The sequence below is a fragment of the Lissotriton helveticus genome, chromosome 7 (assembly GCF_964261635.1).
Source record: "Lissotriton helveticus chromosome 7, aLisHel1.1, whole genome shotgun sequence".
Classification (NCBI taxonomy): domain Eukaryota; kingdom Metazoa; phylum Chordata; class Amphibia; order Caudata; family Salamandridae; genus Lissotriton; species Lissotriton helveticus.
This window is the reverse complement of record NC_136068.1, coordinates 902,716,202-902,743,813: the sequence shown is the minus strand read 5'-3', so window position 1 is coordinate 902,743,813 and position 27,612 is coordinate 902,716,202.

Sequence of the window (27,612 nt, the reverse complement as noted above, 5' to 3'; positions counted from 1 at the left end):
TCCCAGCGCTCGGCTCCGCACTCCGCGCTCACAACCGCTCACACCCGCAGCCTGTTCTCCTGCTCCTCTGCTCCTCGTAATCAGCAATCGGCAGTCCTCAGGTTGAAAGTATGGTCGAAAAGACTTGCTTTGTGGCTGTGTCTCCCAGTGCGGTGTGGCGGTGTGGTGAGGCTCTCAACTCTGCCTTTCTCTGCTTTTCACCACCGTTCCTTCTGCCACTCAATCTACAAGCCTGCCCAATTCCTGCCTCTTAACAGGTCTTTGGTTCCAATCTCCAGAAGTCTACTCTCTCACTGCAATCTTGACTGTTTCCTGTCACACACTGTGTTGTCTGGCTCCAGTGTACTGGTATTCATTATTCTTGTCCTTTGTGGTGCTGACCAGGCTATTCCACGTCTACCAGTATATATTGGTAAGTATTGCGTACCAGATTCAGGGGTGGTAATCACTAATGTGACTAATGACGTAGAAGGAATCCACCCTTGGGCGCTATTAAGGGATAAGCTAGGCCCTGAGTTTTCTAAGGTCAAGTACTTACAACTTAAATCTTGGTTTGAAGCACAAAAGGGGGATATAAGTGGAGATTGGGACACGGAGATTCTTTTTCAATCAGGACAGCCAAAGAAGAAAGAAATCTCTATTTGGTATAAGAAGTTTCTAGATGCAGAAGACATAGAACTCCCACCACAATCTTTGGTCTGGAACCCATCCCCCTTTGAGCCGAATATTGAAGACCTACTTGAGCCCTCTCTGAAATTACTTTACAAATTCATTGAACCAACCAGTCTTGACAACCAGTCTTGAGAAGAATCACTTTTTTGTCACCAATTAACTTTACTACACGCCTGCACAGGATAGCTTAGTTTGCCCCGTTGCCTACTCCAAAATGCCCTAGATGTATGACATCTAACACCAACGACATCCATATCTTCTACAAGTGCCTCGAATTAAGAACTTCCTGGAAGGGGGTGGGAGATACTCTCTGTGACTTTTTTAACCCCTTCCATGCTGCAGCGATTTTCCCCCTGTGCTACAAAATCGCGAGTGGATGGGTTTATGACGGCCCCCAGCCGTCATCAGCACATGAGCACTGTAGTGCATGACGGATGGGGGCCGTCATCAGCATGCAAGGAGACTGTCCATGTACGTGTCTAATTTGGTCCACATTGGTCTATTGTGATGTCTACCTGGTGTGTTTCTGAGGGTGGCTGTGTCTGCGCCTCCTAGGAAGGTCATCCAGTTGAGCCAGCCTTTGAAGGTGGCCTTGGAGGTGTCCTTCGAGTTTGTTGGCATTATTTTTGTTACTGTGGCGAGGAGAAAGTCAAGTAGGTTTTTGTCTTCCTGCTTTGTGATTTCATGTGTTAAAAGTACTGTACTTAAGGTGGCAAATGATAGATTGATGGTGGAGCCCAGTGTGTTGTTGATAAAGGTTGACACTTGTTTCCAGAACTTTTTGACTTTGGTACATCTGAAGATGAGACGTTCTAGGTCGCCTTTTTCTACACCGCAATTCCAGCAGATGTCATTGTCTCTCAGACCAGTTGATGCTAGTCTTGCCGGTGTCCAATAGGCCTGGTGGAGTAGCCAGAATTTTGTTTGGGCAAGTACCGGGGAAATCATATTCTTAGAAGGTGAGGCCCACATAGCTTGCATGTCTTGTTCCGACAATTTTGTATTAATTTGTTCTTCCCAGTAGATGTTTTTTTTTTCGTTAAGCTTGGACGTGGCTGGACGAAGCAGTTTGTACAGAAGTGAGACTTGGTGACCTATCTTGTTTATGTTCTCCAATAGTTGGAAGATAGAGGGTGTTTGTCTGTATAGTTTCACTTTCGTTAGAGCTGTTTTTATGGCGAGGAAGTTGTAGAGTTCTATGCTTGGTAGGTTGTGTAGTTTCTCTAGGTTGTTGAATGTGTGTGGTATTCCCTCTAGTTCTAGTTGTGTTGGGAATTGTATGCCGCAACTTTTCCATGCACTCATGTCTAAGGTTTTCCCTCTGTATTTGATCTTGTTGTTCCCCCAAAGTGTTTCCCACTGTGAGATTTTGATGCTGACTTCTAGTTTCCGATCTACCATCAGTAGTGCCTGTCTTGTGAGCTTTAGGATCGGGTTGCTGCTGAGTGCTTGTTTGTTCGCAGTTAGTAGAGTGAGTGGGGTAGTGTAGTTTAGCAAGGCTCTCTCTATTGCTAACCATGTCAGCGTGTATCTTTGGCTTGGTAGTACCCCGTGCATGCCTTGTCTAGCTATGAAAGCCATCTGGAACGTTTTGAGGTCGGCTAGGTTGAGACCTCCTAGTTTCTTTGCTAATCTGAGCTCGCTGAGACTCATCCTTGCTTTTTTGCCTTGCCAAATAAATTTACTGATCACTTGGTCTAGTTTTTTATGGAAGTCTTCCGTCAGGGGCAGAGGTAACATGTTTGCCAGGTAGTTGACTATGGGTGTGATCATCATTCTAATTGTTTCTATACGTCCCCACCAAGTTATAAACTTGGGAGACCATGAATCTAGTAGGTCCTTTACCTTGGGCAGCGTAAGTGTCTCGTTCAGTTCCAGTGAGCTTCTTAGGTTTCTTTTGAACTGGATACCGAGGTATTTGATGGGTTTAGGCTGCCATGCCAGACCAATGTTTCCTAGTACCTCCTTGGTGGTGTGCACATTGAGTGGCATACATTCCAATTTGTCTTTGTTAAGTTTGTAGCCTGAGTGTATGGTGTACCTCTCTATCGTGTTCATGAGAGCAGGTATGGAATCGGCAGGATCGTTAGTCATGATTAGCAAGTCGTCTGCATAGGCTGCGATCTTGGCCGTTGTGTTGTTTTCCTTTATTCCTGCGAATTGATTGTTTGCTAGGGTATCTGTGATCAGGGGTTCTAGGGCTAGTAGGAATAGTAATGGGGATAGCGGGCACCCTTGTCTTGTGCCTCTTTCCAGTTCTAAAGGGGCTGAGGATCCGCCATTTATGGCAATTTTTGCAGTAGGTTTTTTTATATAGTGCCATGACTTTCTCTGTGTATTCACTTCCTACATTGTACTCTTGCAGGCACCTCTCGAGGAAGTGCCAGGAGGCTCTGTCAAAGGCTTTTTCTGCATCTAGTGTGATAGCTACGACCGGGAGCGTTAGGTTAGAGGAGTGTTCGATCAGCTGACATAGTAGTCTAGTGTTGTTGTGTGACATGCGGGTTTTCATGTACCCTACTTGCGTGTTTCCTATTAGGGGTAGGACTTTGTTGAGTCTGGTGGCTAGTACTTTTGCGTATAGTTTACAGTCCAGGTTAATAAGCGATATTGGTCTGTAGTTCCTGGGCCATTGTGTGTCTTTGCCTTCTTTAGGGATAACTAATATGTCGGCTTGCGACATCGTTTCTGTTACGGTGCCCTCTTCTGCGCAATGGTTGAATGCTTTTGTCAGGACTGGGGTCAGGAGATCTTTATGCTTTTTGTAGAAGGGTGCTGTGTAGCCGTCCGGTCCAGGTGCTTTGTTGTCTTTCAGTGATTTTATGGCCATAGCTATCTTGGATTCTTTGAATGCTTCGCCAAGCTTTTTTGCCTCCTCGCCTGGTAGTTTTAGAAGGTTCAGACTTTTTAAGTAGTCCGTGGTGCCTGCCTCGTCTAAGTTATTGTCTTTGGTGCATAGTTCTTTGTAGAACTCCCTGAAGACTTGCAGGATTTCCGAGTGGTTTGTGTGTGTCATGTTTTGTTTGTCTTTGATGTTTGCTATTGGGTGCTGTCTTTGTTTACGTTTGAGGTATGTAGCCAGTATTTTTCCTGCTTTGTTACCCTCACATAGGTTGATCTATTTGTACTTCCTTATCCACATTCCTGCTCTCTCGCTGAGGATTCTGTTGTATTCATATTTCTTACTTGTGAGTGTTAGAAGGAGCTGTCTTCTATGTGCTTTGCTTCTAGTAGCTTGATGTCCCCTTCTAGCTTGTTTAGTTGCACTGTGGCTTCTCTGTCCCTTCTGGATTTGATTTCTATCAGGTTCCCTCTTATCATTGCTTTTAGGGCTTCCCACAGGAATTTTGGATTGGTGTCCTCTGTGTCGTTTTCCATTATGTAGTTCTTGATCGCTGTTTCTATTGTATCTTTGTCTTCTTGTCTAGCTAGCGTTATATTGTTAAACTGCCATTTTCTGGTAATGTGGTCATTGTGTCTGCCAGACATGTGCAGGCTAATGCAGGAGTGGTCTGAGATGGTTCTTGCCGCTATGTCTGTATGATCAGTCAGGTGTGTGTGTGATTTCGAGATGAGAATGTAGTCGATTCTACTGTAAGTGTTGCTCAGGTTGGAATAGAAAGTGTAGTCTCGGGTGTCAGGGTGCTGTAGTCTCCATCGGTCTTCTAATTGAAATCTTTTGCAGACATTTCTCAGGGTGTTGTGAGAGGCCGTTGGCCTTGGCACGGCGTGTGATTGTCTGTCCAGAGTGTGATCTAGGACTTGGTTGAAGTTGCCTGCGACAATGTTTAGGTTGTTCGTGTGGTGTTTTTCTAGTTTCCTTGTTACGTTCTCCCTGAATATTGCATCATCAGTGTTGGGTGCGTATATATTTGTTACCGAAATTGACTCATCTCCTCTTTTTAGTTGAGTGAACAGGAATCTTCCCTCGGTATCGTGCTCTACACTTTCGATTGTTATTTTGGCTTTGGTGCTGACTAGGGTGATAACTCCTCCCTTTTTTCCTATTGCTGGTGAACAGGCTAGGCTGCTTATCCATCGTGCTTTAAGCTTGCTCGCGTCCACTTCTGAGAGTTTGATCTCTTGTAAGAGGATGATATCTCCCTTTGTTTTGGCTAGGTAGTCTAATATCTTTATCGGTTTTAACGGGTGGTTAAGTCCTTTGACGTTCAGTGATATGACCTTCGGATCGGATTGTAATGTCTCTTTGCTATTCATTGCAGTGTGATGTTGGTCGCTGTCTTTTCAGAATTTCTAAGTGAGTGGGTGCTGATTTCTGTGGTACCTCTTGTTGGCTGACTGTGCAGTCGAGATCTGCCTGGTTTGGTCCTGCTATCTGTCTGGATTGTGTGTTTTTGACGTGACTTATGAGACAAACGTGACATACAACACTTAGTCTACAAAACAAATACGGTGAGCATAACTGAGCCCTTCTCTCTCTCCCCCCACCCATCCCTCCCCTCCCTCCCCTCTTCTTCTTTTTCATGTTTGAAGCGTGTGACAGCAATGTCCACTGCCCCCTTGCTTCCCTGGGGCATCTCTTTGGTTGTCGATCTAGTTGCAAATTGTCTTTTGTGTTCCCTCCCTTGGTTCTTGTGTGGCTTTGCCGGCTGCCCAGTTAGTCTGCTCTTATTGTTCCTTTAAAGGATCTGAGTGTCAGTGTTCCGGCGATTTGATTTTGATGTCTCATTATGGGTCTGTTGTTCTTCTAGTGCTCATTCACTTTGTCTGGTTCTTGGAGGTGTGCACATCGCTTTGGATGAGGTAGATACGTTGTCTGACATATTCAGTGCTAGTGTTCCTGATATGTTTGTGCGTGTGAGGTAGATACGGTTGGATTACTCGCGTCCATTCTATGTTGAGAGTCCTTGTGCGAACATTTGTTTATCATTAGTTGGCCGTCCTTTTATTCCTTGGCTCCGTCTTGTGATGCTCTTCTTTTCGATGACGTAGTTGTTAGTTCCATCTCTTGCAGTGCTGTTCCCGACAGGTATCGTGATAATTCTGTTGGATCATTGAAGATTAAGGTCGAGCCATTGTTGGTTATTTTGAATCTTGCTGGGCTGGCAAATGAGTAGGTTATGTTTTTCCTTCTTAGATCTTCTCTTAGTGCCAGAAAGCCTTTCCTAATGTCCACTGTAGGTTTGGAGTAGTCCTGCGTGAGTATAATCTTACTGCCCCGCCATTGCAGGTTCGTATTCTTCCTTGCCACTCCGAATATGGCGTCTGTGTGATGTGATCAAAGCGTCTTGCATATTATTGTTCTTGGCCTTTGTCTATTTCCTTGTCTCTGCGCTGGGATTCTATATGCCTTGTCTAGTTCGAAGGGGTTATCAAACTTTAGGTTCGTTAGTTTTGGGAACCGGTCCCGTAGCATGGCTACGCAGGAGCCCGCTTTGTCTTCCTCCCCTTCAGGGATGCCTAGGATTCTAATGTTCCCTTTCCTCTGTCGGTCTTCAAATTCGGCCACTTGTTTTTGAAGGTCTGTAGTTGCTCTGGCGATGTGGCTCATCGTTTTGACTGTAAGTTGCGATTTGTTCTCAATGTCATTGACTCTCCGCTCGACCAAGGTGATCCTATTGTTGGCCGTGTGGATGTCCGCTCTACAGGCTGAGAGTTCCAGCTTGATGGCATCAGTGTCTTTTTTAGTCAATTTTGCCAGGTCGTGGACCTCGGCTAGTTTCTTAAGGATGCTGTCCAGTGTGGCGCTAATGTCTGCTTTTTGCTTGAAGGGTGATTCTGGTGTGGTTTCTGCTTTAGGCTTCTTTTGTTGTTGGGTCACCTTTCCGTCGCTTCCCGCCATACTGCTCAACCCTCTTTTGGCCTGTAGGAACGCAAACCTTTTAACGTTTCCAGCTATTGGCGCCTTGCACAGTTCTCTTGCTCTCACTGTTTTTAGTGCTGGGTCTTGTTTTGCTTGTGTGCGAGTGTCGCTAGCTGAGCTTCTGTGATGTGGCTTAGGCTTATTCGTTGGGTTTGTTTTTGGGTCGTTCTCGTGCTTATGCCCTCTTAGGGTATCTTTTCGGGTCTTTTCTGCCACTCTGTTGTCAGTTCCCTTTTCAGGGGGATTTCGTGTTGGCAGCGTTGTGATTAACTCTCTTTTATTGGGCCGTTACACTATTTTATTTTCTTGGTTTGATCTTGTTTTTGACCGCGGTGGTGCCCAGATGAATTACGCTTATGGGTTGTTCGATGGTATTGCCCACTCCAAGATTGCGCCGGTTGAGTTATTGATCGTTATGCACGCTCGATTTTGGTATGCACTCTCGGTGCGGGGCGGGTAGTAGGTGGCCTTGCCTCTCTCTTTGCAGCCCGGCAAGTCTAGTTTAGTAGGGCTGTGTGCGCTCCGGCTCTTCGTGCTGTTTAACGCCTTTGGTTGTTCTTTAGACGCCCCTTCTAGGATGGCCGCCCTCCGTTGGTGTTGCGGTTTCCCTTTCATTTGCGCTCCGCCCAGTTCTCTCTGTTCACTCACTTTGCCCTTGTTACATTTTCGCTAGAGCGCCTTTCGTGTCCTCTTGTTGCTGCTGACTAACATGCTTGTTGGTGGCTGTGTGTTCTTCGGCTCGTGACGCTGTTACGCCCTACCCCAGTGGGTTTTTGCACTTTCACTTTCGCTTGCTTGGTGCAGCGTTCCTTATGCTTTTGCTTGGTTATGCTTCGACTAGAGGCACTTTAGGGCGGTGGGGGCTTGGTGGGAGCTATCCCTTGCATGCATTAGCGCTGCACTGACCTTGCGCTTTTTTCACGGACTCCTCATGCAGCTACAGCGTGCGTCGCCTTGCTCCCGTTAGTGCGCCCCTTCCGCCATCTTGTTTTTTTGGTCTGTGCGCTCCTAGCGTTTCCTTCTTGTTTTTCCGGCCTTTTGGCTGCTCTTTCCAACAATTTTTTACTGCTGCGGTGTGCCTGGTGGCTTCCGGTTGTTGTATTTCTGCTTGGGCTCTCCGATCATGGCCAATTAGCACTGAATTTTCCCGTGTTGGTCCCGGGGTGCTGAGGAGCTCCGGACTTACTCGTCTCCTCTCATTGCTGTCCAAAAGCTCCATGCTTTTGTATTGTGTTTTCCCTTTTCAAGTTTCAATTTCTGCCTGTTCTTTCTCAAATTCCTTCTTTCATCCTTACTCTTTTTCGACACTTTTCATCTCTTTCCTTCTTCCTTTCATTTCATTGTCCAGATTCAAAATTTCTTTCTTACTTACCCTATCACAGTGGATCCACTAATAGCTTACACCATCTGAGAATTCCCCTCTTTTTTAGTTATCAAATTTTAGAAGTGGAAGCCGCAGCTTTTATTATTTTCACTGACAGGCCATGTGTTTGCGATGCCTTCACTACTTAAGTACTATTCCATTTCTTAGTCCAGTAATGTTGTCCGGGGTGCTCCTGCATCCTTTCAGATATGTATCAAAATTCTGACTGGATCTATGGTCTTATTAATTTTCTGTGAGATTTAATTTATTCTTAAAATAGGAGGGTATCTTCCCAGTGGGGTACCACATTACCCTTTCCTCTATAGTTAACTATCAAATCTATTGGCATCCTTTGGAATTTAAAACTGTTGGTGGGCTTGTAAGATACCTATATAACTTTTGAATTATCTGTCATTATCTTTTCCTATTGTCTTCCACATTTTCCATCTGGAGATCATAATTGTCTACTTTCTCTTGATTTGATGTCCATGGATAACAGCTCATCATACAACACCAAGATCTTCCCAATGAGTAACTTTTTCTTCCTGAGGTTTTAGTTCCAAGTTTTCATCATGGGTTGTCTTAACCTATTATCGTCTCTCCAACAGATTCCAAAACTGTGTCCTTCTTCAGAGTCGACATAAACTGCCCTGAAACTGTTACAAAACTAAACTTCCTTCTTGGTTCTTCCGATATAGAAACTTACCTCCTTGTCTTTCAGGACACATTCACCTTTATTCTTGGTTCTGAAACTAGATTTGATAGTCTTTTTTCTGCCTCTTTTTTCTTCCTTCATTACCTATCCTCCTGTAGACTCAGTGTCACACATGATTCTCCAGGGAAACTCAAATTTCCTCCACAATCTCCAGAGAGACCCGTTTTAATCAGTAATGGGCATAAGTCCAGGATATGCTCTAAAGTTGTTGAATCTATTGGTCATTTGCAGTCTTTTCTCTGTCTGAAATTGTTCACAGGTCACAGTTTAGCTCGTCTAATTCTGCAAAACAGGGGAAAAGACAAGCAATCCACAGCCCTCCCAGTAATCCTTCTACAGGCAATCAGAGATGTACATAATAGTGTGCATAAGAGTACCAGAAAATCTAAAGCAAATGATCAGGGATAAACCCACATACCTCCCGCGGTAGTGGACACTTTCAGTGTTCCCTCTGCGTCATCACATTCATCTACAAGGTCTACCGTTATGACACCTTCTCCAAGCAGGTCAACTACAGGGAAGCTGAGCAAATGGATGTGAAAAAGCTTAAGGAAACTGCTCAACAAGTGCCACAACGCACCAACTGGCTTAACAAGCCAAGGGATGGTATACCCAATGTTCACCTAACACCGACAAGGAATACTTCAAGAATCACATAATCAACAAACCTAACTACAGGAACATCACAATTTACTTCAGCCCTGGAGGATGCAAAGCCTGATCATCTTCCCTCTTATGAGCCTCCACAGGCTGCCACATGCTCCCCAGAGCCTACCCTGTCCGAACGTCAAGCTCAAAGCACCAGCTGTCCCCATGAAGACAACCACAGAGTGCCACCGTGAACCACAGAGTCCCCTGAACCAAATGATATGCATGACTTGTGGTATAATCTCCAGCGATCTAGCCACTTCAAAGCTTTCCATCAAAATCTGTACTTATCAGGGTGCTCTGCTAAAATAACACATGGGAGCTCCCAGACTGTGACTTTAGAAAATGCCCTCTCACAACATTGTTAACCCCTCGCAAATCCAAATACGCTCGTCCGAACCTTCAAAGCACAACAAGCTGATCCTGAGTCCTGAGTACCAAACAAGAGGTCCACATGATATTTTGAATAGGGGCAACATCATCATGTTACTTCAATCAATCTCCGAAACGAAGCATATAAACTCCTCCGAAGTCTTGTCAATTTACAACCGCGTGGGTACCAAGGATCAGTACCCACTTTAATAATGTTTGCATCTCACTCATGAATGGAAGTAATCATGGCAAAATCTGTAATATTAGAAGGCTGGGGAATTGCATCAAAAAAGTGAAGATATAAGGATACACTAATGTCCTCACCAGTCAGGCCAAACCCCCTCTATATTCATTCCAAAACAGCTCACAAGGAGGACAAGGACTAAAAGACTTGGAGTACAACTATAACAACTGGAACTGGTTGCCAACTGTCCTCTTGCCAAAAACAGTCTGTGACACTGTGTTGAGTACCTAAATAATCAGCATACTCCCAAGGCAAAGATAACAATATCTTCCTAGAATATTCAAGGTCTGGTGTAAAAACTGTAAGCTGATGAGATGGTGGCATTTTAGAGTAACTTTGAGATCTTCGTCTTTCAGGAAGCTTGAGTCCAAACAACTGTCCCTCTGACAGTCTTCATAGGATATCAGAAGCTAGCCACTAATGTTAGAAGCTTCAGACACCTAATGGGCAGTCTACATCATCATCCATGCACTGCACGGCGGAGGAGATTTCCCTGACAGAAGCATGGGTGCAATGATCTTCAATATGGCCTACAATAAGGAGAAGCAGTCCCTCCTGGTCATTAATGTCTATATAAACCCTAGCAGACCAGAAAAGATGGGCAAACTGAACAGACTGACTACATTTATCTTTGAGTCCAAGATTAAATTCCCAATCATCAACGTGCCGCTTTCTGGCGATTACTATACAAATTTGTTTAGGGGTATGAAGGAACTGAAATCTAATAAATTTGCAACATAGTCTATGATATCCCATCGCAAAAGGTGCCTGTAAAAAGCTGCCGGAGCAAACTGGCAGCCTCCTGTGTCTCAAACTGTGAAGATCTGGGCCTCAGGCTCCTAAATGGTCAATTGAGAGGTGACACGCCACCAGTCAGAATGCATGCAACAGAAAAGTTCATTTCCTACATCAAATTTACACTATGTTGAGCCATTTTATTTGAGCAGATAAGCAACTTGCCCATTGTGGACCAGTTTGACAGCAATCACAGACTGAAGCAAATTTTTCTCACACTACAAACCTCAAACGTGGAGATTGCACCCGTTACCAGATCTGGCATATACATAGAAAACCTCAAAATGGTGAAAGGGACAAAAAGATCACCTGCGAGGTGAACGCTTGGATTATAACACAATATTGTGCAATCGCATCTTGCCCCATCTCCCTGATCAAGAAATAGACACTTTTTACAGACTGCATACTCCAGAACTTTCTAAGTACACAGAATGCTCACACCAAGCCCACTGAGACCACTGTCAGACCTAAATTAACAAAGACCCAGAAGGCTCTGAACAATGAAGTGAATCACAACATGGGTTATCTTTCTCATCCTTCCTCTTCAAATACAAATTTAACCTAAACAACCCTAGGGCAACCTTCAGGAAATCATTCTGGCTGTCCAAACGAAAAAAGAATGATTGTTTTAGGTATCGACCTCTGCATGTGAGGAAGAAAAAGAATGCTGTAACTGATCTGCCAGGAATGTTTAGGCATTAACATATTGAAAAACTGTGCAACCTCAACAGAAGACTGCTGCAGATTCAAACTGAAGAGAATGTAGTAAAACAGGGCTCCTGGCCAAAATGGGCTTCCAACAGCCCGTTTTACATCAAAACCCTAATTATGAGCTACAGCAATGTCATTACTTGTAGGATCTTACTTGGCAACTAACCACATTCCAGACTCTTGGGGAGTATTGATTATTCAGCCAATTTTCAAAGGGTGATCGATATCGGATCTTTTCAACTACTGCTTTCTAGCGCTTATCAACAGCAATGCTCAACTCTTTACCAGTCTTCTGCTTGATGACCTAAAAGCTTGAGCTAATGATGGTCGGGTCATTCCCAGAAATTAGTGGAGCTTCAGAGGCAACTGCAGCACAACTAAAAATCTGATGGTGCTGGCCCTAATGCGCGACAAAGCCCTCAGGAGCAGATCTAAGCTTTAAATTTGCTTTATAGATTTTAAAGCTGCATTTGACAGCATTCCCATAGCTTCCACGAAGCACAAACTGATAGAGATAGGTATCCCAGCCAACTTACTGAGTTCAAAAGAGCAATTCTACTTAAATACCTGGGTGCGGCTCAAACCGTTGGATGGATTGGGCATCTCAAAGAAGATACCAAGAAACTTGGACTTGAACAAGGCTTTGTACTTTCTCCCTTTCTCTTCAATCTTTACATCGCTGACCTGTCAGAGGACCTAGATAAAGTCAACTGCCACCCTCCCAAATTGGGACGCCAAGGTATGACACACCTACTCTACGCAGATGACCTTGTGCTGCTAAGCCAAAGCAAAATAGACCTTCAGCGACAACTCTCCACCCTATACTTGTACATAGTCAGGAATATCCTTGTAATAAACCATACAAAAAACATGGTGGTTACTTTTGGTTGGAAAGCAGCAGGTTGAGGAAGGTGGAACCTCAACCGGGAATGGCTGCATCAAGGCACCAAGAATAAATACCTGGGCAATTACCTATACAGTTACAGCTCGTTCAAATCATACTTGCTCACCCTGAATAACAAGGGAACTAGCCTTAGGTTTGCCCTAATGACTTTTCCCCGGAAACTTTGGGGACAAAGCCTAGATACCTTACTAAGCTACTGAAAGCAAAAGTCATTCCCACACTGTCAGATGGCAGTGAAATAACTCTGGGCTCGCAGGATACACAGCTGGATAAAGTCATCACTTACATTTATAAAGCTGCGCTTTGACTGCAAAAGAGAGCTTCATTAGCATAAATGAGACTAAGTTTACATATTAAGGAAATTCTGTGCCAGAAGCTGTGCATTTCTAAGCATCTGCCACCAGCTTCAATTTTCTCCACAAAATACTATGAGCACCTTACTCTGGTATGAGTTAGAAAGCAGAGGTTCCTCGTGTAATCTCTATGGGCCATATGTATCAACATACCCTTTTGCGATTTCTGAATAGCGAATATTAAGGAATCGCTATTTAGAAATCGCAAAATGTTATGAATGTAGAAAATCGTTTTTTTAGCGATTCCTTAATTGCGATAAGCAAATTGCTAATCGCAATTCCGGAATAATTTCCCATTCATTTCTATGGGCCAGGAGGCCCATAGGAATGAATGTGAAATTAATCTCAATTTGCAATTCTCAATTTGCTAATCGCAAATTGAGAATAATTTCAAGGGTGCAGGGGTGTCTCAAGAACACCCTGCTGCACCCCTGAGAATGACATGTGTGCGCATATGGCGCACATACATTCCCTAAGGGCATGTATGAGCATCACATGGCACCTTTACAAATTGCATAAAGTGCATTTGTAAAAGAAATCGCAAATTACCACCAACTACAAGTTGGTGGTAATTTGCGATTCCTTAGGGGCATTTTGGATTTTTTTTTGTATCATACATTGCATTTAAGGAATCGCACATTTTGCGATTCCTTAACTGCAATCTCAAAATAAGGAATGGCAAATTTTGCGATTCCTTATTTTGAACCCAAATACTTTCATACATACCATTTTGCGAAAATGGGTTCGCAAACGCCGACATTCTGCGAATTTCGGCGTTTGCGAACCCATTGGGCCTCGATACATATGGCCCTACATCTCTATTTCCAAGAATAAATTAAAAGAACTTTCACTCATTGAGGCATAGGAGAAAAATCTCCCACAGCAGGCATTTAAAAGGTTTCCACAAAAACACTGTCAAGACTGGAAGACATGGCTGCACTGACACATTTGCACGCAAGGGCAGTAATTCATTTTCATACACCCTGGAACAAACCGAAATACATCAGATGCACTTTCCCACTTTGGCTAAAAGCCAGGGGCCTTATTTATGAAAAGTGACGCATCGCTGCATGAAAACAGCGATGCGTCACTTTTCACTGCGCTCTCCCTGCGACATGATTGATGCGTCATATTTATAATATGACGCATCATGTCGCAAGGAGTTACAGATACGTCAGTATTTCTGACGTATCTGTAAGCGCAAAAGTCACGCATTGCTGGGGTGTGTCACAAAAGTGACGCAACTCCAGCAATGCGTCCTTTCACATGGGGAAAGCCCCTTGTGAAAGGGCTTGCATCAGTCTTACGCCTGCTGTGAGGCAGGCGCAAGATTTTGACGCATCAGCGTCCTAAAAGTGATGCAGTGAGATCTCATAGATTTCACTGCGTCACTATTACGAGGCTTTTTGCGTGTGAACGCCCCCTTTGCATACATTATACCTGACGCAGGTAAAATGTAGCGCAGGGGTTTACAAAGTGACGCATCTGCTTAGATGCGTCACTTTGTAAATAGTGCGCAACACGACGCATGTTTTACGCCGCCGATTCGTCACAAAAAGTGACGCATCGGAAGCGCAAAACTCAGGCACGGCCTCATAAATGAGGCCCCAGGTTTGTGGCACTCTGGTTGGGGGAGTGGAATTTGCGTACTCATCTCTTGGCGTGTCGAAATGCCGCAACTCAAGGAACAATGTGTCACTTCTGCAGCTTAAGCTAGGAAACCATCTCACACATACTTTGCATTTGCTCTTCTTTGTTACAGCTAAGAAAATATCTTTTTCGAAGACAGTATGTCTATTTGGGAGTTCAGACCTGGCATCAGGCTGTAATCACCAGCCTGAGCACTGCCAGTACCACACTAAATGTCAAAACAGTTACATTTCTTCAGTTGGCTGTGGTGAAATTGAGAACTACAAATACCTCCTTCGCTGCAGAAGCTGGTGTTAAAATCAGCCTGACTTATTGATCAAATTGCTATCGATCAGATCATCTGAAGTAACACATGGTTAATCCTTTGTTACAATGCACTTGACACTTAACACTGCATGAGACCCCAAGAGGAATGTTATGAATAACTCTGCTGCTCGACTGCTAATAAGCTTTCAACATTGCCAGCAACCTGGGGATTTCTCAAGCGCTCTTCATATTTGCACCTCTCTTGTGATCTAGGCTATGGAAATGACTGTCTGCTGATGGCTCAGAACGAACACCTGTAGTAACTATGGTCAACAGTTTATTTATTCATTTCTATAATGACCTGGCACTTTATACTGCATTAGGCTGCAAAAAGAATGTTGTGAACATTGTGGTAGCACCGCTGTCATTATATTATAAACATTGACAGCAATCCTGGGACAACCTGTGCTGACTCACCTGCACCTCTCATGTTGTCTCTGGCCACGAAAATGATTGCTTAAGGACTGCTAAGAGCCAGCGTCCGTAGCAACCTAGGTCTAACTGTTTCCCCATAACTGTTAAAACAAAAGAATACTGTGAGGGGGTGGAGCTTATGCCAAATACAACAGCATTGTACAGGCCAAAATAGTCATATTTGCACTTCGCACCTTCCTGCACTTTCTGGCATTTTGCTTTACTCTCTTCTCATCCACTCTGACGCCAAACATCTTTTCTATATATTCACCTTTCCAATGCCCCTGGCCCTTATTACTGAATGATTAAACAAAGAGGTATACTATGAATTACACTGCTGGACCATTTGTATTATATCACAAATAATGGAAGTAACCTTGGGACAACTTGCACTGGCTTTTAATAGCACTTTCCATGTTGGCCAGAGCAATGGAAATTATGGTTCATTGACCTTTTGGAGCCATCTTTCTCAGTGACTCTGGATCAACTGGTAAAACTATTTAAACAGAGTATTATGGGGTAGATGCACTCTTCACTTTTCTTTCATCCTTCGGTACTTAGCTCTGCCCACCTTCATCTCCTGTGATGCAAAGTATCTGTTCAACAAGGACCGCTCCTCTTGCTATGTGGCTGAGCCACTGCCCATAAAACTTTTGCTCTTTCAGTATTATTTTATCGGCTTAATGACCGCAATCAATCCACTCAGGAGTCCAGGTTCCTCGCTATTTTATGCGCTCTAACCGTGGCTTACGTGCTGTTTTAATCTACGTTTTAATATGCGACATGAGATGATCATTTGTAAAGGTTTAATTTAACTGCACAATCAATTTTTCTACATTAGGTTTCAACAACAGGTGGCATCCTTCTATCTTCATAGGGAATGGCCTTGGGTGGGGATGATTCCTGGCCCTCTCTCAGACCAAGAGAGAAAATATTCCCAAGGGTAACCCTACCCACTTTTCCCGCATTTCCTGTGTGCCCTTCTGCAAACAGTCCCAGAGTGCCCTTTTCTCTCTAAATCCAACATAGCAGATCATTTATTTTCCCTTGTTCAGAACACCAGTGCCCACCCTAGTGGGCACAGTAACATTTTGTGCATCCAGCCAGTGTGGCCCTTTGCCATTGGCTTGCATGGATGGCAGACAGTGATAGCAGTTTAATACATTAATATGCTTGTGGATATTTTCATCTTAAATTTTTTTATTTACATTTTTTTATTTTAGTTTTTTTAATTGTACATTCTTTTAAAAAGGATATATTTTTTTAATGTATTACATTTTTTTGCATTTTCTAGTTTTATTTTTTATTTTATTTTTTATTTTGTTTTCAAATATATATATATTTTTTAAATTACATTTCTTTAATTTTCATTTAAATTTTCATTTTTAAATTGTAATATATATATATATATATATATATATATATATATATATATATATATATATATATATATATATATATATATATATATTTTGTTAACATGTTTTATTTACATTTGTTTAACTTTCCTTTTTTAAATGTAATTTGTATCTAGATTTTTTTCCCATTTTCCTTAAATCTGGCATCAACCCCATGGCTGAAATAGATGCACTGCACAGCAACATTCATTGTCTAAGGCTTATTCGTTGTCACCTGCACCTCCCTGAGTGCCACATTACAACATGATGCACGTAAAGCAAAAACTTACATCTGTATATTGTTGTTGCTCTTTCTGATCTTTCCTGAAAGTACTGCACACAATGAAAGCTTGGTCGTGTAGTTTTACGAATGGATAGTTTTATTGTTGCTAACTCACCACACAAAATCATATTGTTTGTTTGTACTACTACTTGAGCTGCAACAATGCCACGTTTCATTGATGTTCTTCTTGCTTGTTTGCTTTTAGGTGCTCAAGAGAAGAGACATCACCCAGAGTACTGCCAGACAGAAGGCTCGTGCACGATGAGATGCGTGACTGACTAAGTAACACGGTCATCTCTTCAGCATGTGAAGTTAATTGCCACTGCCAACTGTCTGCTTCAAGATGGCCCCAAAGAAAGGTGCTGCCAAGAGAGTGGCTAGTAGGAAGGTGAAGAACCAGATTTCCACCACGGCATGCTGATCGTAACCTTTTTCAGGAAAGTTGTGCCTGCCGCATCGCCCTTCGACGAGAAAGCTGAGAGCAGCACTCCTTCATCAACAGCACCACCCCCAACCTAAGCCCAGGACCATTCCTGTCAGTGAGGCAGCCAGTGCAATCATGTTGATGCCGACAGGTAGTAATGCTGAATTCGGTTTGTCCCTTTCAGAAAGTAGTACACAATTCTTTTAGGAAACACAGCAAAGTGGACAGCAGCGGCAGCCAGCAATAGTACATTTGTCTGATGTTGGAGCAGAAGAGGAGGTTGAGCTTCCTTTTGAGTGAGAAGTTTAACTTCCACTTTTAGAATCATTGGTTCCCAAATCTCCAGCAAGGAAAATGAAGGGTTCTACTGCACCATCTTCTCCAAGCACTGATTTTGATGATAGGGACAAGAAGTGGACCCCAACAGAGACCAGGAGAGAAGAGAAGCAAGGTGAGGGAGGGTGTTGAACTGTAATGTGGGAACTTGCATGAGATGACTGATTTGCAATGGTTGGGGCCTGAGGGGTGGGCAATCATTTTTCTACTGGAGGCGAATGGCCATCAGAAACTTACTTAGCAAAAATGAATTGACCTATATGGCCCGCTCCTATGATCCTTCTGTTATTTTCATCAACTACAATGGCTGCCCCAGACAATCGTTTTATTTACAAGACCACCAAATTCCAATCTGTTGCATGCATTAAAGGGGAGAAAGTGTGCCTACCACTGTGCTAGGAGTTGGACAGGTAACCATTGCACCAATAAGTGATCAGAATATTGAGTGACTGTGAGTGATGATTCATGTGGAGGCTCAGAATGAGGGAAGGTGTGTTGAACTGTATTCTTGGACATTTCTTGAGATGATTATGATGTGCATTGCTTGGGGCTTAAGTGATGGGCGCTCATTTTATTGCCCTGTAGGTGACCAGCCCTTTCACACTTAGCCAGATTTAATTGCAGGGTGTCTCCTTTTTATTGGTTCTTCAGAGACCAGAATAGTCACTTTAGTTAACAAAGGAAATCCTATGCAAAATACTGCAATTATGTTTCTCTCCTTGTTCTTCAACAGCAGTGAACTCCATGTCTATCTTGCTCGGTTTATCATGATTCATGATGATGATGACTGGTCTGGGACTTCGATACTCGAGTCAGGAGGAGGGTCATGGAAGAACTCAGTGGATGAGCTGCAGGACTACTTGATCAACAATTAGATCGTTAGAGGATCCTCGACCCCTCCAAATCCAAATTCTGCAGCAACCACAGCACTGAGACCGCTCTACTTGCTGCCACAGATGAAATCTGTACCCTCCTCGACCAAGGCCACACTGCAGCACTGATCCTGCTCGAGCTCTCCGCAGCCGTCGACACCGTCTCCCACCGCAAACTCACCACCAGACTCCAGGAAGCCGGCATTCAGGAAACCACCCTCAAATGGCTCTGCTCTTTCCTCACCTGCAGAACCCAAAGAATCAGACTGCCACCCATCCCCTCCGAACCCACAGAGATCAACTGCAAAGTACCCTAAGGATCGTCACACAGCCAAACGCTTTTCAAAATCTAAATGGCCCCCCTCGCCACCATCGTCAGACAGCACAGACTCAACATAGTCTCTTATGCTGATGACTCCCAGCTCATCCTCTCCCTCACCAAGGATCCCGTCACCACCAGACTCTGCTTCCAGGAAGAAATGAAGGACGTTGTATCCTGGATGAGCAGCAGCTGCCTGCAACTCAAATCGGAGAAGATGGAGAACCTCATCTTCGGACCCTCTCCCACTGCATGGGACAACACCTGGTGCCCCACTGCCCTCGGGAGCCCCCATCCCCACAGACCACACCCAGAACCTCTGCATCGTACTCAACCCCTCCTTCCCCACGACCCGACAGATCAACACCATCACCTCCATCTGCTTTAACACCCTCCACATTCTTCACAAGACCTTCAAATGAATCCCCCCGAATCAAGAAAGTTCATCACCCATGCACTCATAAACAGCAGACTGCAATACGGAAATGCCCTCTACGCCAGAATCAACAAGCCTCTGCTCTGCAAACTCCACAGAACATGGCAGCCAGACTCGTCCTCGGCATCCATAGACATGGCCATATCACCCAACACCTGCGAGACCTCCACTGGCTCCCCATTGAGAAGAGGGTAACCTTCAAGATACTCACGCATGCCTACAAATGCCTCCACAACATCAGACCCCAATAACTCAATGAGAGAATCTCCTTCCACGTACCCAAGAGAAACCTCCGATTCACCGACCTTGCCCTCGCCAAAACCCCACACATCTGCAGAGCCAGAATGGGTGGAAGAGCCGTCTCCGACATCGCGACCAAGACCTGGAATCAGCTCCTGATCGACATCAGGCACGCCCCCTCTCTGAACATCTTCTGGAAGAGCCTGACCACCTGGCTCTTCGACTGAACTGAGCTGCTTATCCCCCCGCCCCAGAACCTTGAGAGCCTCACTGATGAGTAGCATGCTTGACAATACTCCTGATTGATTGATTGATTGATTGATTGAGTATAGCCTTCAGTTCAAAGGTAAACCAAGAGTCTGAGGCCTAGTACTCAGCTGTGTGGAATAGAGAGAGGTGTGTTTGTGAAATGCTGCCCTGTATATGTGTGTGTTGGGCTTGTGGCAAAAGTGATACTCTGAGTCCCCCTTTTGTTTTTGTTCCCTCTGTCTCTGAGTCATCTTGATACACTCCTCTTGAAGCTTACCTTGCTTCTGTCCTTCTCCTTGACTCTAAAACAGCTTCTCTTTTACAATCAGCAGACCTTCCTCTAGTCTCCTCCATGAACAAAAGACAAAAGCTAGCTGAGCTCAACAATACTCCTTCTTACCTACCAGACCAGTGCAGGTAGGCCCCAAAGAGTGGACATTCCCCAGGAGAATGCAGAGGCACCAACCAATTTTGAATTTCAGTATTGTTAGAACTGGGGGTCTCTAGTTGGCAGAGGTAGGTACCTTTGTTGAAATAGGGACCCTTACTTCTAGTCAGGGTAAGGGAGATACACACTTTAGATAAGCCCTTCTCACCCTCTTTGTAGCTTGGCTCAACCAGACAGGCTTATCCTAAAGGTAATGTGTAAAATATGTGTACCAACACTCACAGTAACACAGTGAAAATACCACAAAAGGACACCACACCAGTTTAGAAAAATAAAGGGGCATATTCTCAAGGACATATTGCCGATTTAGTTGCACTTTCCGCCACGAAAGTGGAAATAGATTTATCGCCCTATTCACAAGCCTGCTAACAGCCGACATCGCCAGTTTACCTGCGATAGCTGCCACTAAAAACATCACCAAGGCTGACAGCGACAACTAACGCTAATCATACGCAGAGTAGGCGTTTCCGTCCAAAAACTCATGATAACACCACTTCGCGATATTCTCAACGACCAGCGAAAATGTCGATGCAGGGCAAAAACAGGCAATAAGGCACATTAGAAGCAGGGTCTTTAGACCTGCTTTTTTCTAGTCTTAAGTAGGACGAAAACCTGCAGTAGAAAGGGAGCCCAGCCCAGAGCCACATCTGAAGACCAACAGATGTCAAGGAGCTATTAAGCTTGCAACTTGGAGACCCGAGAGGGCCACAACACCCACCTCCACCATCCCCTGGACTACCACCAAGGCAGCGCAGAACAAGACTCTCATTCGCCCTCTAATACTTGACCACAATAAGAATATTCAAAGTCACTAAATAAGTTCAAAATGTTTATTTTGACTATAGTGATTTATGAAACAGTATGCGAACCACGAGCAGCAGCAAAATGCATGAAGCAAGCATCATCAGCATTGTAACAATACCATAGAACACAAAAGGAGTCGCCATTTTATAAAGAATGTGAAAAAAGCAACAACAGAGACAAAATGGAAAGTTCGTAGACAAAGCCAAAGACACATTGAGCTTTTTGAAAAAAGAGTAAATACTGCAGACAGCGGAGTTGTGATGACCTAAGCAGTTAATCCATAAAGGTATGTGTGCAAAGAAATGCAACTCCCTCTATCAGTTCATCCTTGTCATTGGTACAAAAAATCAATGACATCCATTTAAGTAAGTCTAAGTAAGTAGGAAAGTCTAAGGAACAATCATGTACCTCATAAGCAGGAGCATCCACAACCAGAAAAAAGTAACTTGCATGATATTCAATGAAACTACACTGTAGGAAAGTCTGCGCAGCCGCACAGATATCCCATTGAGCCAAGATTTCAAGTAAAGCTGCACGCTTCATTTGACCATCCTGGTCATGCGCCTAAGGGACCCAATAACCGGCTGAAATCAGGGATTGGACACCACGTGTTCGATAAGCAAAGTTCCATCGCCAAGGAGAAATAACATCTCTTGCAATGTAGCACAGGTTGCACGCAAGTATAGCATACAAAGCGAAAGGTCAAGTCGGAACTTACGCCATTCATTTCTAAGGACAAGCATCCAAAAGCCTCAAACAGGCGATTGTGGAACAGTTGGAGTTGGGCCGGCCTGTGCAGAACCATGAAGTAAGCAGCCATTACGAAGCAGAAAGAGGAGAAGCAGGACACCAGCTTCTAGCGCCAATTGTAAGGGGAACCCGCCGAAAATGCTGGAATGAATAGAATGAATAAAACCTGGTATTATCCTGAATATGGTCTGAAAAGTACAGACCATGCCAGATCCCATACATTTGAAAAAATGTGCAAGGCCTGTTGTCTCAGATGCATTGTATATTTGGTGAATTAGTCCTCCAAAATGAAGTGGGAGGTCAGTGTTAAGAAGTGACTGTATCTCAGTCAAGGTCGGAGCCACCTGCAACCCTGAATGTTTCTCTGGCGGAAGTGAGGGCCACCTCCTGTTGGAATAAAAGGGCGTTGTGTCTGCTCGACTTGTTGAACTCTGCTTTCAAAGTCGGAATGGAAGGCCAAAGTGTAGAATCTTAACTCCCTTGCAAGGGCGGGATAAGGACATTGCTACAGCAAGTTGCGTGGAATCTGTAGTTGCTCCGGCTTCCTCCATGGGGCTTCTCAGTTCTTTGGGTTTTATTTTTTTGGCAGCTTTTATGATGTATTTTCCTGCCTGACGTGGGAATAGCAAGCCTGGCACTGCTTATCGCTGATATTTTTATTGCTGTTGGGCCCATCGCAACTTTTTTCGCGTTCGGGTTTAATTTTTTATCGGCGTCCCGGTAATTTTACTGCTGACATTTGACGTGTTGTCGGGGAACAATATCGCTTGTTGCCGGCGTGTTGAGAATACGCTAATGACACAGCATTAGTTACCCACTATAGACGGCATTATGTTAACTTACGTTAGCCTAGGTTGGCGATGATTATCGCACGTTCTTGCGAATATCCCCCAAAGTATCTTTATCTAAACTAAAGAAGATCAAAACAACAGAAATACACAATACACAATTTAGGTCATCATGGCAGCATTCCCCATAATGGTCAAGGCAGTTAGAGAAGTATAAGTCTAGTCTATATAACTAAGTGTTACACTCTCTCTTAAGTTACACATATATAAACAGGATGTGTAAAATTACTTGAAGGCAGCAGTGCAAAGTAACTGCTTCAGACATAAATTTAGATTGAATAAAATCGTTTTTCCCTTCATTTATTTACAAAGAAACCCACCCCCTCAACCCAAACAACATGCCCACCCCTCTCCCCAAACAAAACAGAACAAGCCCCAAAACTCAAAATGTCCAAGAAAAAGTAATTCCAGAGTCCAGTCCCAACTCCCTCTCCACCTTCTCCACCAAGCCCCAACAAACAACAAATCCCTCCCACCAAAACAAAAAATTAAAAAAAAGTTAGAAGAGGGCATAATGGATGTTGGTCCTTAGCCGGCCCAGGCTCTGCTCCATGATGGTGAGCCGGCCCTTGATGGTCTCCAGCCACTGCAGAATGCAGCACAGCAATGTCCTGTTGTCAGTGTGGTAGGTGGTGTCAGCAGCTGGCTGCAGGTGGTGCCAGTGATAGGTTGGCTTGGAGGCTGAGGGGGACCGCTGCACTGAGGCTCGGCTGTTGCACATTCCTTTACTCCTCTTTTTCCAGGACCACAAAACACCAGTATTCCAGCTAGAAAAGCTCCAGCCTCTGCTGCCGCGAAAGGGCTGTTCTCTCTCCTCCCTGTCGAGTGGTCCAGCTAGACTAGCAAGAGCAGCAGTATTGTGATTACGATTAGGAGAATCACAAAGCCAGTTTTATGTTTTACCCACACGTTTCCAAACAGAAAAAGCACTGATTGTGTTGCAGAAAAGTAATAACAGAAAGAGAATACCTTCAAAGGATTTTAAAAACAGTGATTTGATTATTTTTGTTTCCTTCTAAAGGCTTTTCAAGTAACTATAAATAGAGTCGGACACTTTAAGTTGGAAAATAAATGACTTCTCATTAATGAGTACTGCATTATGCACTATATTGAGTACAATTTGTGTGTGGTGCTAAAATAATGAAGCCTTGTTCGCTGCTAGCCAGTGCCTCTTCTAGTTTTCTACTGTCTGCTGCTGAAGTTGACAATCTATTTTTAATTCCAATGGCCCTGCTCTTGGCCAAATGCATTTATATTTCTACCCTGTCTCCAAGGAGGCAGATGAATAATAAATAAGATACTAAATCAAACACCTCACATATGAAATGCGGATATTAATATATTATCCTGTCTGCCGTAAGTAGACTTTGAGGAAAATGAATCTAATGGACTAAACTACAGGTAAATGAGCAGCCTATATAGATTTTATTTGGCACATTTGTCACTATATACCCCATTCGCCCAACTTGAGATCAAAACATGCACTTACTCCCACTCTACTCTGTGGCCTCGCCCGCCACCACGTTTTTCCAACAAATAAATTTACTGGGCAGTAACCAAGGAAAGTAAACTTTATTTTCTCTACTGCAGGGGGTAGGGTAGAGGGATTAGACAGGTAGGGTAGAGCCTTTTTATATATATATAATAGAGGTACCACTACACTGATCATTGATTCATCATCTTTGTTTTTTTCAGTCATAGTAAAATTTGAAAGGGAAGAATCTGAACAAGTATACATTAAATCTGTTATGGGAAACCATTAAATATATTTTGGAATTACTTCACACGGGTATCACATTAAATGTGGAACATGCTAAGAATGGATTTTCCAATTTGGTAGGCTAGGACCGAAGAACTTAGAAAAAAATAAAGGAGTGAAGTACTAAGAGGTTACTGAGTGGGCAGAGGGACAACACACCTTGTGTGTTCGGTTTGCAATTCATTGAAAACATTGTAAATGCCGCCTAAACTGAAGCAGGCGCACATTACACAGCCGATACTGCAGTCTTGAATTGATTGATCAATTCTCCACTTCGGTTATTGTTGCACAATGCCATGAGCAGGTAGTGGGGGTGATGAATGATAGGTAGGATAGATCTGGCTCACTTAACAAATATAGCGAGTCAAGGGATTAGAACAAAAAATAAAAATAAATAACCCCCACTTAGAACCATAACTTTGAATGATATTGATAACCCTACAAAAACCAAGTAAGCAAAGTAGGTGAGCAACATGCTCTTCATGAGAATAAGAGCTGCCTTGCTTATTCATCCAAACAATCTAAACATGCATTCATCCTTTCATTCTAATTCACCCATAGTCACCATGATTAAGCTTTACTTTCGCCTATCCAGTCTTTCACCAAAATTTCCAATACATTATCCACCTATCAATAGCAACCCTTTCTTCAAACAATCCTTTCTCCCATCAATCCCTTTACCCACCTTCGCATCCTTTCACCCACCTACCCACTCACTCATATACCATTTCCTTTCTTTTAAGTTACCTTCTGTTCTTTCATTTCTCCCTCAAGACATCAAAGCTCATTATGTGAGATTGTGCTGCGTTGCAGATAGAAGAGGCCATAATAACTCATCCGCCGCTGCGGCTGGTAGAGCTGGTGGGGGTGTGAGAGAGCACGATTGTGCTCTTTCATTTGTAGGGGTGCATCATCATCATGAGTAGTTCGCACCTGCATTTATTCTTTTGTCGTACTAACATGTGATGGTAGAACGTGTACTGTGACAATAAGAGTACAGAGTTCCTCAGTGTGTCATAGAACACAAATGAAGGTGATGTATGGTGAAAGGTTGGATGGAAATCCTATGTGGAGGACGAGGAGCAAAACTCAGGCAAAAGACCTTAGTGGTTAATCTATCTCAAAGACCCCTCACCACCATTGAAATTACTGTTTTGGAAAAAGGACTCGGATATGTTCCCACCCCCAAGACTGGTAGTTTTTAGGAGCACTGTGAAATCCAAAACTTTTTCAGGAAAATCTGCCTAAAAGCTTTTTTCCAAGATAAACCTACACTGCCTGAGTTAGATTCAGGACTAAGGAACGCCTCTACATTCAACCCTAGTAGCAATATGGTACCTATAGAAGTGATTATTTTTGAGCAGGTGGTTTTCAAAGACCTGAAACAGGCCACTAGACGGGTTCCATTTCACAACCTCTCAAAAATGGAACGCCAGGCACTCAAATCCCTAGCAAATGATAACAGTATCACTATCAAACAGGCAGACAAGGGTCGTACGATCAACTACAGACTATGACCTTGAATGCCTAAGCCAACTGAATAACAGGAAATTCTATACACTGATTACCATCAATCCCAAACCGAGATTAACAACAGAAATCTCTAGTGCAGTTTTTGAGGCAGAGGCCAATAGCTGGATAAGCAAGAAAGAAGCAGGTTTTTTAACCACCAAGGACCCGAGAACACCTTATTTCTATACCCTGCCCAAAATACATAAAGGCACCTCACCAGTTCCAGGTAGACCGATAGTTTCCGGTATAGGCTCCATTTTGGAGCCTCTCTCCAAATTCTGTGATCCTTTCTTCCAACCACTGGTCAACCCTTTCATACATACAGGACACCACAGACATCCTACGTATCATAGGGGAATTGAGGAATACATAAGTTATTCACCTACTGGTGACTTTAGATGTAGAACAACTGTACACCAACATCCCTAAGTGTGAGACACTGACAGTCATCGAATCAGTCCTCATCTGGGTAGAGGACTGATTCGATGGACCTCCCCAAAAGCCCATTGTCACCCCTCTTTTGATTACATAGGTAGAACGTGTACTGTAATAATATGAAGGTGACGTGTTAGGGATATTTTTTATGTATACATGAAGAACTTAATGTTGCAATACATACGTGATTAGCTGAAAATATTAACGTGTAGAATTTGTGTGTGAGGTTTACTAGTAGTCAAGTATTTGATGTGCTCATGTAATGTGTTGATTTAGAAATACTTAGTAAAATGTTTACTTACATGTGGTTTTCATAAGGCCTACGTGCCTCACTCTTATGTTCACCGGCTTCTGTAGGCCTGAAATGTAATCTCCCTGGAAGCTCTTGTATTAGATTTAAAGGCATAATTTCATGTGCATGTTGGATGAGTGGAAGAGGTGTGATGCAGCGGCCAGGGCGACTGACGCTGGACACTGGGGATCACGGTTCGATACCTGGCACCGGCAGCAGGGGTCTGCCCAGCACTATGTGACTCTGGGCAATAGTTTGCTTAATCATCCCGACGGCCCTCAGCGCCGGGAAACCTACGGGTAGCTGTGCGCTTTACAAATACAGGATTATTAATATTTGGTCTTTCTCACGTTTCTGCTGCAGGTTGAGAAATTCATCATTGTTAGTTAGAATAACACTTTTGTTTTAGGAATAGACCCGGGGTGGAGAGGATTAATTTGTACAAGGAGTGCTGATAATGTGAGATGGTGGAGAAGGCCTGGGAATCAAGGCTATCGAGCCAGGAGCTGAGAGTATCGAAACTAAATGGAAAATCACCTATGAGGAGGTGCCTAGCGGGATGAGGTGATCGGAATATGCCCAATGGGTGTGTTCTATGATCTGGTGTTTTGAATTAGGGGGTTCGGTTAGGTCACAAGAGGAGAACGATGGAGACAGAAGGAGCATCATAGAACGAGCTCTTGTAGCATTAGGCTACTTGACTTATACAACTTGAGAGAACTTCTTAGGAAGTATTTATGCGCTGACACCTTTTCCTAACTTGCCTGGGGAATATTAAGTAGGGATGTCACATGAGTAGTAGCGTAGCGACAGACTAATGCTTTATACTTAGGAACTTTCAATGATGTCTGATCTTGACGTGGGATCTTTTTCCAACCAAAGCTCCGTTATTGTATTAATTTAATTGGACATTTTGTTGTCAATGCAATGAGATGTTTTTATGTCACCAACCCCTCACTTCACACACTTTCACTATATTTATGTGATCACCATAATTATCACAAAGTGATATTCCATTTATACTGTGAAATAAATGTGATGTCATACCAACCTTGTGTCCCGGCATGTACTGCGTTAAAAGTCCCCCAAGGACTCTCTCTATGTCTCTCTTGACTAATGCTCATTTAATTAATAGTAGCCCAGGCTACCCCAGGACCAAAGTGGCCTCGTTTGTACCATTGTTTTTTATATAATAAATGATCTTGACGTGCGGGCACCTATTGCTTGCGTTCTAGTA